The sequence below is a fragment of the Ranitomeya imitator genome, chromosome 2 (genome assembly GCF_032444005.1).
Source record: "Ranitomeya imitator isolate aRanImi1 chromosome 2, aRanImi1.pri, whole genome shotgun sequence".
Lineage (NCBI taxonomy): Eukaryota > Metazoa > Chordata > Amphibia > Anura > Dendrobatidae > Ranitomeya > Ranitomeya imitator.
The window spans coordinates 627,571,534-627,584,024 of record NC_091283.1 but is presented as its reverse complement, the minus strand read 5'-3'; positions in this window follow the sequence as shown (position 1 = coordinate 627,584,024).

Here is a 12,491-nt window from a genome sequence, read left to right as displayed (position 1 = left end):
GAGAATGGACTACTCAACATGCACGTCACACGGAGCAAGTGGATTGGTTCATGGGTCTCCCGGAACTAATGGCATTTATTTCAGTCATTATCTTGCGTGGGTGACCAAGGTTCCATCACTACGTGACAGCTGGTCAGCAAACCTGGCAAACCCAAGGATCATTGCAACTATGACCCGAAACCGCTTCCAAGACATCATGCAACACCTAAGCTTTGATGACATGTTCACACGCAGTAAGCGAGCGGAGACTGATAAGTTTGCTGCAATCTCCGATGTGTGGAGATCGTTTGTCACCAATTGCATCGCATCCTACAATCCTGGTCGATACATCACTATTGATGAACAGCTTTTCCCGTCAAAGACTCACTGCTGTTTTCTGCAATACATTGCAACAAAACCAGATAAGTTTGGCATCAAGTTATGGGTGGCTTGCGACTTGAAATCAAAGTACATCTGTAATGTCCTCCCATATCTTGGCAAGTACCCCAGTCGTCCCAGCGGGGAGAGACTGTCCGAAACTGTAGTGATGAGGCTGATGGAACCATTCATGGACAAGAGCAGAACTGTAACCACGGACAATTTCTTTACATCATTGTCACTTGCACAACGACTGCTTAGCCGGAAAACCACTATCCTCACAGTCAACAAGAGTCGCCGGGAAATTCCTCAATCCGCTAGACAGATGGATCGCACTTAATTCACCACTCAGGTGTTTTCAACCACTGGTGCCACACTGACAGTGTATGCACTCAAACGAAAGAAGGCCATCTACATTCTCAGCAGCATGCACAGCTTGGTTGAGACTGAGGATACCAACAAAAGAAAGCCAAACACGATCACACAATACAACCATACAAAGTGCGGTTTGGATATAATGGACCAAGTGGTGCGGGAGTACAGCGTGCGTGCAGGAACACGGAGATGGCCAGTCGCCGTGTTCTACAACATAATTGACATGGCAGCACTGAATGCTCATGTTCTTTATCAGGCATGCACTGGGGTGCAGGACAGACAGGTGGACTTCCTGGTTGAGCTTGCAAAAGAGTTAGGTGGCTCTCATGTGACTGAAAAGAAGGCATGCAAGGAGAAACTCCTTCGGAAACAACCTTCCACACCCAGCCCTGGCAAAAGGGTGAAGTGTCAGGTCAACCATCGATGCACAAACAATTGTGCAACTGAGAGATGTGTTGACTGCTACAAATACACGTGTGGCAAATGTACCAGGGACATACCCAGGCAGTGCCAGGTATGTTCTGACAGTGCAGATAGACTGCTGAGTGAGTGCTGAAATGCTAGTCACACAAGAAGGACATGCCACACACACACACACACACACACACACGCAGCCCCCCACTGCAGCCTATTGTAAATATGTGTGGAATTGTTTTATTCCTTGTATTTTTTTAAATTATTTTTATAACAAAAATAAAAAGCATGGAAACAAATAACAGTTGTTCTTTTGTATATTTTTCACACTAAAATTTCAGTCCTCTTGTGCGATTTTCGTGCAATTTTTTTTCGCTAGTGTGCTTGAGGCCTTAGACACAAATGCTTCTGGTCATTACTCACTGCTGTACCTTGCTCTAAAATTTCTAATTCTCTATTTAAAATATATAAAAAATGATTGTTTCAGTGCTTTTTTGCTCAAATAAAACTAAACTAAATGATTATTATTATTATTATTTATTGTTATAGCGCCATTTATTCCATGGCGCTTTACATGTGAGGAGGGGTATACATAAAAACAAGTACAATAATCTTAAACAATACAAGTCATAACTGGTACAGGAGGAATGAGGACCCTGCCCGCGAAGGCTCACAATCTACAAGGGATGGGTGAGAATACAGTAGGTGAGGGTAGAGATGGTCAGGCAGCGGTTTGGTCGATCGGTGGTTACTGCAGGTTGTAGGCTTGTCGGAAGAGGTGGGTCTTCAGGTTCTTTTTGAAGGTTTCAATGGTAGGCGAGAGTCTGATGTGCTGTGGTAGAGGGTTCCAGAGTAGGGGTGATACGCGAGAGAAATCTTGTATACGATTGTGGGAAGAGGAGATAAGAGGGGAGTAGAGTAGGAGATCTTGTGAGGATCGGAGGTTGCGGGTAGGTAAGTACCGGGAGACGAGGTCACAGATGTATGGAGGAGACAGGTTTTGGATGGCTTTGTACGTCATGGTTAGGGTTTTGTAGTGGAGTCTCTGGGCAATGGGGAGCCAGTGAAGGGATTGACAGAGGGGAGAGGCCGGGGAATAGCGGGGGGACAGGTGGATTAGTCGGGCCGCAGAGTTTAGAATAGATTGGAGGGGTGCGAGAGTGTTAGAGGGGAGGCCACAGAGCAGGAGGTTGCAGTAGTCAAGGCGAGAGATGATGAGGGCATGGACTAGGGTTTTTGCAGATTCATGGTTGAGGAATGAACGGATTCGTGAAATATTTTTGAGTTGAAGTCGGCAGAAAGTGGAAAGGGCTTGGATATGTGGTTTGAAGGAGAGATTAGCGTCAAGGATTACCCCGAGGCAGCGAGCTGGTGGGACTGGGGAGAGTGGGCAGCCATTTACTGTAATGGATAGGTTCGTTGGGGGGGTCGCGTGAGATGGGGGAAAGATGATGAATTCTGTTTTGTCCATGTTAAGTTTCAGAAATCTAGCGGAGAAGAAGGATGAAATAGTGGACAGACATTGAGGGATTCTGGTTAGAAGGGAGGTGATATCTGGTCCAGAGATGTAGATCTGTGTGTCATCAGCATAGAGGTGATACTGAAAGCCATGAGATTCTATGAGCTGCCCCAGGCCAAAGGTGTAAATGGAGAAGAGCAAGGGCCCAAGGACTGAACCTTGCGGGACTCCGACAGATAGAGGGCGAGGTGAGGAGGTGGTGTGTGAGTGGGAGAAGCTGAATGTCCGGTCTGTTAGGTATGATGAGATCCAGGATAGGGCCAAGTCTGCAATGCCAAGGGATGAGAGGGTTTGTAATAATAGGGAATGGTCCACTGTGTCAAAGGCAGCCGACAGGTCGAGGAGGACAGAGTAGTGTCGCTTGCTCTTGGCGGTTAAGAGGTCATTGGTGACTTTAGTTAGGGCAGTTTCAGTGGAATGGTGTGACCGGAAGCCAGATTGTAGGCGGTCAAAGAGGGAGCAAGAAGAGAGATGGGAGGACAGTTCAAGGTAAATGTGTTGTTCAAGTAGTTTGGAGGCATAGGGGAGAAGTGATATAGGGCGATAGCTAGATACAGAGGATGGGTCAAGAGAGGGCTTTTTGAGGATAGGTGTGATGGAGGCATGTTTAAAGCTTGAGGGGAAAACACCAGTTGTTAGTGATAGGTTGAAGAGATGGGTTAGGGTTGGGATGAAGATTGTGGTGAGGTTTGGGATGAGGTGGGATGGGATGGGAGTGGGTCAAGTGCACAGGTGGTGAGATGCGATCTTGAGAGTAGAGTGGAGAGTTGATCTTCTGTAATGGTGGAGAAGTTGGTTTTGGAGGTGGAGGGCTGGGAAATCGGGAGGAAGGGCTCTGGGGGTTGTTGACCAAAACTGTCTCTAATGCTATCATATAAATAAAATATGTATAGTCTTTATATTATCAAATACAATAAACTGAATAGAACTAACTAGAAACTAAATGGCTAAACTCAATGGAAAACAACAACCTCCTGTGGTGCGACAGTAATGGCCTTAATTACAGAACAAACGACGGTGATTAGAGGATGTTAGCTACAGTCATGGCCAAAAGTATTGACACCCCTGCAATTCTGTCAGATAATACTAATTTTCTTCCTGAAAATGATTGCAAACACAAATTATTTGGTATTATTATCTTCATTTAATTTATCTTAAATGAAAAAAACACAAAAAGAATTGTCTTAAAGCCAAATTGGCTATAATTCCACATCAAACATAAAAAAGGAGTGGACAAAAGTATTGACACTGTTCGAAAAATCATGTGATGCTTCTCTAATTTGTGTCATTAACCGCACCTGTAACTTACCTGTGGCACCTAACAGGTGTTGGCAATAACTAAATCACACTTGCAGCCAGTTGACATGGATTAAAGTTGACTCAACATCTGTCCTGTTTCCTTGTGTGTACCACATTGAGCATGGAGAAAAGAAAGAAGACCACAGAACTGTCTGAGGACTTGAGAAACCAAATTGTGAGGAAGCATGAGCAATCTCAAGGCTACAAGTCCATCTCCAAAGACCTGAATGTTCCTGGGTCTACCGTGCGCAGTGTCATCAAGAAGTTTAAAGCCCATGGCACTGTGGCTAACCTCCCTAGATGTGGACGGAAAAGAAAAATTGACAAGAGATTTCAACGTAAGATTGTGCAGATGTTGGATAAAGAACCTCGACTAACATCCAAACAAGTTCAAGCTGCCCTGCAGTCCGAGGGTACAAAGTGTCAACCCGTACTATCCGTCGGCATCTGAATGAAAAGGGACTGTATGGTAGGAGACCAAGGAAGACCCCACTTCGTACCCCGAGACATAAAAAAGCCAGGCTGGAGTTTGCCAAAACTTACATGAAAAAGCCTAAAACGTTTTGGAAGAATGTTCTTTGGTCAGATGAGACAAAATTAGAGCTTTTTGGTTAAAGACATCAACATAGAGTTTACAGGAGAAAAAAAGAGGCATTCAAAGAAAAGAACACGGTCCCTACAGTCAAACATGGCGGAGGTTCCCTGATTTTTTGGGATTGCTTTGCTGCCTCTGGCACTAAACTGCTTGACCGTGTGCATGGCATTATGAAGTCTGAAGACTACCAACAAATTTTGCAGCATAATGTAGGGCCCAGTGTGATAAAGCTGGGTCTCCCTCAGAGGTCATGGGTCTTCTAGCAGGACAATGACCCAAAACACACTTCAAAAAGCACTAGAAAATGGTTTGAGAGAAAGCACTGGAGACTTCTAAGGTGGCCAGCAATGAGTCCAGACCTGAATCCCATAGAACACCTGTGGAAAGATCTAAAAATGGCAGTTTGGAGAAGGCACCCTTCAAATATCAGGGACATGGAGCAATTTGCCAAAGAAGAATGGTCTAAAATTCCAGCAGAGCATTGTAACAAACTCATTGATGGTTACCGGAAGCGGTTGGTTGCAGTTATTTTGGCTAAAGGCTGTGCAACCAAGTACTAGGCTGAGGGTGCCAATACTTTTGTCTGGCCCATTTTTGGAGTTTTGTGTGAAATGATCAATGCTTTGGTTTTTGCTTCATTCTTTTTTGTGTTTTTTCATTTAAGACAAATTAAATGAAGATAATAATACCAAATAATTTGTGTTTGCAATCATTTTCAGGAAGAAAATGAGTATTATCTGACAGAATTGCAGGGGTGTCAATACTTTTGGCCATGACTGTAAAATCCTTCAGGTCATTCGACCCCTCTCTGGGTTCCAAAGGTAGAAATGTTAAATGACCCCTCTCTGGGACTTCTAGTGTTAATAAAAAAAACACAATACTAATATTACAATAAGTGCCATTATACACAGGATCTCTGTACAGTGTATAGTGTAAGTCTACAGTTAATACAGTGACATACACAGGAGCTCTGTATATAGTATGCAGTGTTTAATGTAAGTGTACAGGTAATATAGGGACTCACCAGTGACATTATAGACAGAAGATCTGTGTATAGTGTACAGGCAATACAGTGATCACCAGTGACTTTATACACAGGTATGTAGTGCCAGTGTATAGGAATAGTATAGTAAACAGTGTATACTGTAAGTGTACAGGTAATACAGTGACATTATACACAGGAGCTCTATGTATAGTATACATGTAATACAGTGACTCACCAGTGTAATTATACACAGCAGGTCTGTACATAGTATATACTGTAAGTGTACAGGTAACACTCTAGCTCACCAGTGATGTCTCTAGTAGAAGATATTCATCTACACTTTTCTTCTTCATCCAGCACAGACCGCTATCACTTCTTCCAGCCAGGTCTTGTCTCCTCAGAAAATAACACAGTTAACTTCCACACTGCGCCAGATGAAGAAAAAAAGCGACATCATGTTGCCCTGCACAGCCACAGGACCTATCCCCCTCAGTGAAAACAGTATCCTCAAAAATAAAATACATCACAGCAGTAATAATATCCCTTAATTATCCCCAACATTAATAATGTCCCACATCCTGGCCCCTTACTGTAATAGCATCTACCCTAATGACTTCATGTGTCTTATTCCTTGCCCCATATGTCTCTATCCTGCTCCCATATGTCCTCCCATCCTGGCCCTATATGTCTCCATACTGCCTCCATATGTCCTCCCATCCTGGCCCCACATATCCTGCCCCCATATGTCCTCCCATCCTAGCCCCATGTGTCTACATCCTGCCCCATGTGTCTCCTTCCTGCCCCATATGATCTCCCATCCTGCTCAATGTGTCTCCATCCTGCACCTATTTGATCTCCCATCCTGCCGCATGTGTCGCCATTGTGTCCCAGGTGTTTCCTTCCTGCCCCATATGTCTCTATCCTGTGCCATATGATCTCCCATCTTGTCCCCATATTGCCTCTTTCAGTACAAAAAGAAAAAAAGTTTCCCTTTACTTGGCCGCGGTCCAGCAGCATCCTCTTCCTCATTAATTTGAAGCGCAGATGCGCCCACACATGGCAGTGCCGTCATATGCAGCTGGCACGGCAATAGATTTTAATTGGATATACGTCATTTACTGAACTGGCAGAATCCTCCCCTTAGAGCCCGGTGAGCAGAAGCAAAAAGAGGGTGGCACGGTCCAGCCCCCCTTCCTTGCTTCTGCTCTCTGGGCCCCATACACTAGTAAGGACAGTAATGCCATGATCACGGCCCTGCTTATGTAGCGCCAACATATTCTGCAGCACTTTATGGACACTGCTGGACAGGGGTGTAACTATAATAGGTGCAGGAGTTGCATGTACTCCCAGGCCCTGGAGGCTAGGAGGGCCCCAAAGGTCCCTTTGTTCCATATGAAAAAGCTATTACTATTAAAAACTTGTATTAGTTGGGGGCTATGAGGGAGATTTTCATTGGGACACATAAGCTTCAAGTTATGTCACTGCTATGCATATTATATAATTGCTGGTTATTTTGGCAGCAGGCAAATTGGTTGTATTTTACCCTTTAACCCCAATCAGGACTTATCTAACTCAGGTTCTAAAAATACTATACTGTTTTTTGCATCATTCATTAGATGCGCCAATTCTGGCGCTTAGCCTCGGCTCTTCCCACTTGTCTTGGTGCGTTGGCAAGTGAGGTAATGGTTTTGGGGTTGATGTCAGCTGTTTAATATTTATATGAACCCCAAAACTATTACCCCCACTTGCCACCACACCAGGGCAAATGGGAAGAGTCAGGCAAAGTGCCAGAATTGGTGCATCTAATGAATGTCCATGGTCCCCTTCCAGTCTGAGAATACCAGCCCCCAGCTGTCTGCTTTAGTTTGGGTGGTTATAAAAAATGGGGGGGACCCCACACCGTTTTTTTTTATTATTATTTATTTAAATAATTAAAATTAAACTGTGGAGATCCCTCTATTTTTGATAACCAGCCAAGAGAAAGCTGAGGGCTGCAGCTCACAGCTGTAAGCTTTACCTGCGCTGATTATCAAGAATAGGGGAGACCCCAAGTCCTTTTTTTTACATACTACGCCGGACAATCACAGCCATGCCAATACTTGACATAGTTGTGATTGAGAAGAAAGTGCACACACCGGAAAAGCTTGTTGTTGGCAGCGCTGCAGCTTTTCAACAAGCTTTTTCCAGAGCTGCTGAACCCGAAAGGTAACACAGGGACCAAACTTTACTATTCAGGTTTTCCCATCATTACTAAGGATAAAAGACCCTTTATTAAGGTGTGCGGAATTATTAGGCAGCTTCTTTACCTTAGACAAAATAAGTTAAAAAAAAGACACTAACTGGATCTGAAAAGCAAGAATTGGTGCAAGTCTTACCGACGGATGCAGCACTCCTTAAATTGCTAAGATATTGGGGTATGATCACAGAACCCTCAAACTTTTTGTAGCAAATAGTCAACAGGGTCGAAAAAAAAACATGTTATGGAGAAAAGACGCACATTAACTGCCAAAGATTAGAAAAGAATCAATCGTGAAGCGACCAGGAAGTCATTATCCTTCAGTGCAGTCATATTGCAGAACTTTTCACATGTACCCATTCAGATGGAGACGTTTATTCTCAGCGAGGTAAGGTAAGGCAAGTGTAGGACCTGGTATAAGAGAGATGCCGTAAAGAGGCTACCAGGTACACATAAAATTGGCCATTTTTATGTGCTAAAAGCTCTAATTTTTCATATTTCTAGTGCAGTAATGCAGTTCAAATTTCGTTTTTCAAGTTTGTATGTTCTAGCGCTGCAGTGTGCTGCCTTATTTACTTAACTTAAATATTGCAAAACTTCAACCTAACTGGAGTGTCCAGACGTACAAGGTGTTCAGTGCTCAGAGACATGGCCAAGGTATGGAGCTTGAAACCGAACCACCACTGAACAAGACACAGAAGATTAGTGTTGAGCCACCTTCCTAGTGTTCGGGTTCGGTTCGTCGAACAGGGACGTGTTCGACGAAATGTTCATCGAACATTTGAAGAACAACGTTGAACCCCATTGAAACCAATGGCAGGCAAACACAAACACATACAAACACATGGAAAACACATAGAAAACACCTTAAAAGGTGTCCAAAAGCTGACAAACTGCTCAGAAGACACAACAAACACATGGACAAGTCACAACTACATATAGTCGTGCGAAAAGAAAAGAGGTGGAGGAGTAAAAGGAGGAGGAGACACAGATATAGGCATGTAATGCCCTTCTAAAATCAAGAAAGACTGGAGTAAAAATCTAAACTCACTCTACCAACACCCAGACGTCTTGACAAAAAAAAAAATATCTTTAGGTAGAATGGCGGCTGGTCCATTCAGAACACTTTCCTTAGAAGACGTAGTGGTATCTCCGTTGGGAGTTGTGCCAAAAAATGAACCCAATACATTCAGACTAATCCACCATTTGTCATATCCAAGGGGCAGGTCAGTAAATGACAACATTGACGCGGAACCAAGTACAGTACTATGTACTGTATCTCCTTTGACGAGGCAATCAGGCAGGTCAAGAAGTTGGTAAGGGGCACCCTAATGGCCAAAACAGACATTGAGGGGGCGTTACGGTTACTACCTGTGCCTCCGAATAGTGTCCTCCCATTGGGCTGCTTCTGTGAAGGAGCATACAACATAGATCGCTGATTGCCCATGGGGTGCTCCATATCCTGCTCACTATATGAGGCGTTTAGTTGCTTCCTCGAATGTGTCGTCATGGACGTTTGTAAGGCGGCACATATTATCCATTACCTCGACGACTTCTTATGCCTGGGCCCAAAAGATTCGCCACAGTGTGAAAACACGCGGTAGTCCACCTATGAGAAGGAGAGAGCTGGAGGGAGAGTGGACACCCCAGAGCAGAGGGGTTAGATTGAGAAAGAAAGAAGGCGGTGTAGCTTGCTTCATGGGTGGGGTACTCTGCTGAGTAGCAGAAATTGCTACTAGGCCCAAAAGGATTTCCTGGGCCAAATGCCGTTAAAAAATAGTACTTAGGTAAACAGGCGGTGTAGCTTGCTTCATGGGTGGGGTATGCTGCTGAGTAGCACTAAATTCTACTAGGCCCAAAAGGATTTCCTGGGCTAGATGCCGTTACAAAATAGTAGTTAGGTAAACAGGCGGTGTAGCTTGCTTCATGGGTGGGGTACGCTGCTGAGTAGCATTAAATTCTACTAGGCCCAAAAGGATTTCCTGGGCTAGATGCCGTTACAAAATAGTAGTTAGGTAAACAGGCGGTGTAGCTTCATGGGTGACGTACGCTGCTGAGTAGCACCAAATTCTACTAGGCCCAAAAGGATTTCCTGGGCTAGATGCCGTTACAAAATAGTAGTTAGGTAAACAGGCGGTGTAGCTTGCTTCATGGGTGGGGTACGCTGCTGAGTAGCACCAAATTCTACTAGGCCCAAAAGGATTTCCTGGGCCAGATGCCATTAAAAATCGTACTTAGGTAAACAGGTGGTGGGTGGCTGGGCTACTCTGCTGACTAGCAGACACTGAAGCTTTGGAGCAGACCTCTGAATCCCAGGCCATAGTATGAGTAAACAACTCTGCAGACGACCCCACCCACCTTGAATTGACAATGGTAACGTCATGTAAAACTCAGCAAGGGGACTAAATAAGAGTCTTAATTTTTTCCAAAAATTCGGCCACAGACGCCACTTATGTGGCATCAATTTCGCCAGAGTTTTTTAAAACGGTTGGTGAGGTGATTTTCAAAAATCATCAAGCTTTTAGTCTCCCCAAGATGACACAGGGGTAGAAAAGTCCTTGCGGATCCAGGATTTGTTCATCTTGATGAACGTTAGTCTGTCTACATTGTCACTGGACAGCCGCGTGCGCTTATCTGTCAGCACACCACCAGCAGCGCTGAACACACATTCAGAGAGAATGCTGGCCGCGGGGCACGACAAGATCTCCAAGGTGTGAGTGGCGAGCTCAGGCCATTTTTCAAGATTGGAAGCCCAAAATGAGCAAGGGTCCAGTTCCACAGTCATGGCATCGATGTTAACTTGGAGATACTCTTGTACCATCCTCTCTAGGCGTTGGCTGTGCGTCAGACTTCTTGTCTCCTGTGGCCTTGCAAAGGATGGTCTAAAAAAAATCTTGAAACGATTGGAAAAAATTGCTGTTGCCACCAGACACGAGGTTACTGTTACGGTTTGAGTGATGACTCGATAGTCCCACGGTTGGCAAGTCAGAACTCAGAGATTCACTACGTGCACCACTGGTGTTTTGTGGAAAAGCAGATATTAGATTTTGTAGCAGTCTCTGCAGATACTCCTGCATGCGTGAATCCCTTTCTATGGCAGGAATTATTTCGCCAAATTTGCTTTTGTACTGGGGATCTAAGAGTGTGGCAACCCAGTAGTCGGCATTACTTCAGATTCTGACAATCCGAGGGTCATGTTGCAGGTAGTGCAGCAAGAAGGAACTCATGTGTCTTGTGCATCCAGGAGGACCAAATCCTTGTTGTCTTGGTGGTGGCGAGGTGAGAATCATGCTTCCTTCGTCTGCCCTCTTCCCCCAACCTCGCACAACAGAAATTTGATCAAGGTCTCCCTCATCTGATGAGTCTTCCATGCCCAGTGCCAGTTCGTCCTCCACTTCTTCCTCGCCTCCTGCACCTTCCTCAACAGTTTGGCTGCTACCATGTGACCTCACAGAAAAAGACCAAATTGAAATATTTTTTAACAGATTTCTCTACCATGCTCACAGCCCTAGTGGGGGAGCCTCCCAGGGAGAAACACAATTATAAATCGGACACTCCACAGAGCAGAAATAACAATGAAAAATTGGAGTTCATGTCCATAAATATTCATCAATTTTTATTAGTTTCCAACAATTACAACCACAATATAATGATATTGACACATCATATTTGACTATACATATAAAACATAAGACAAAAAAAGAGGGATGATGGTAGCAAAAAGATGGAAAAACACTACGTGGATATACCTAATGCCAAAAATACTTTCCTAAAGTGCATAGTGCAACTAGTAACTGGGCTTAGGATCGAAGCACTATAACCCCAACTGCCCTCAGCAGGGGCCACTGCGTGGAGCACCCTAACTGCCATCATCTGGGTAAGGTTTTTGGGCGCACTTTTGTGTAGAAACATACTTTGACTATAGGTCCCCTGAGCCTTTGCGCATGGCTCAGCGTACCTGATATAGTACTTGACATTATTCATTATGGAAGCATTATAGTGCTTCGATCCTAAGCCCAGTTACTAGTTGCACTATGCACTTTAGGAAAGTATTTTTGGCATTAGGTATATCCACGTAGTGTTTTTCCATCTTTTTGCTACCATCATCCCTCTTTTTTTGTCTTATGTTTTATATGTATAGTCAAATATGTGTCAATATCATTATATTGTGGTTGTAATTGTTGGAAACTAATAAAAATTGATGAATATTTATGGACATGAACTCCAATTTTTCATTGTTATTTCTACCATGTGACCTCAGTAATCCCTCTCCCCCAGCCTCCAATGCCAGCCACCTTGGTGCTGCCAACCTTCTTAACCTTGAAGATATAATCTCTTCCGCATACAACTCCTGTTCCTCCTCCTCCTCTTGTTCCACCACCTGACTCCGAACACTGTGTAAGGTGTGCTCCAGCATGTAAATCACCGGAATGGTCATGCTGATAATGGCATCGTCAGCACTAAACATCTTCGTTGCTATTTCAAAATTTTGCAGAAGGGTGCATAGGTCCTTGATCTGAGACCACTCCTGCAGCGTGATTTGCCCCACCTCTTGATCTCGTTGGCCCAGGATCATACATCATAACGTATTGCACCAGGGCTTGTCGGTGCTGCCACAGTCGCTGCAACATGTGCAGAGTTGAATTCCACCGTGTGGGCACATCGCATTTCAGCCGGTGAAATGGCAGGCCCAACGACTTCTGTAGAGATG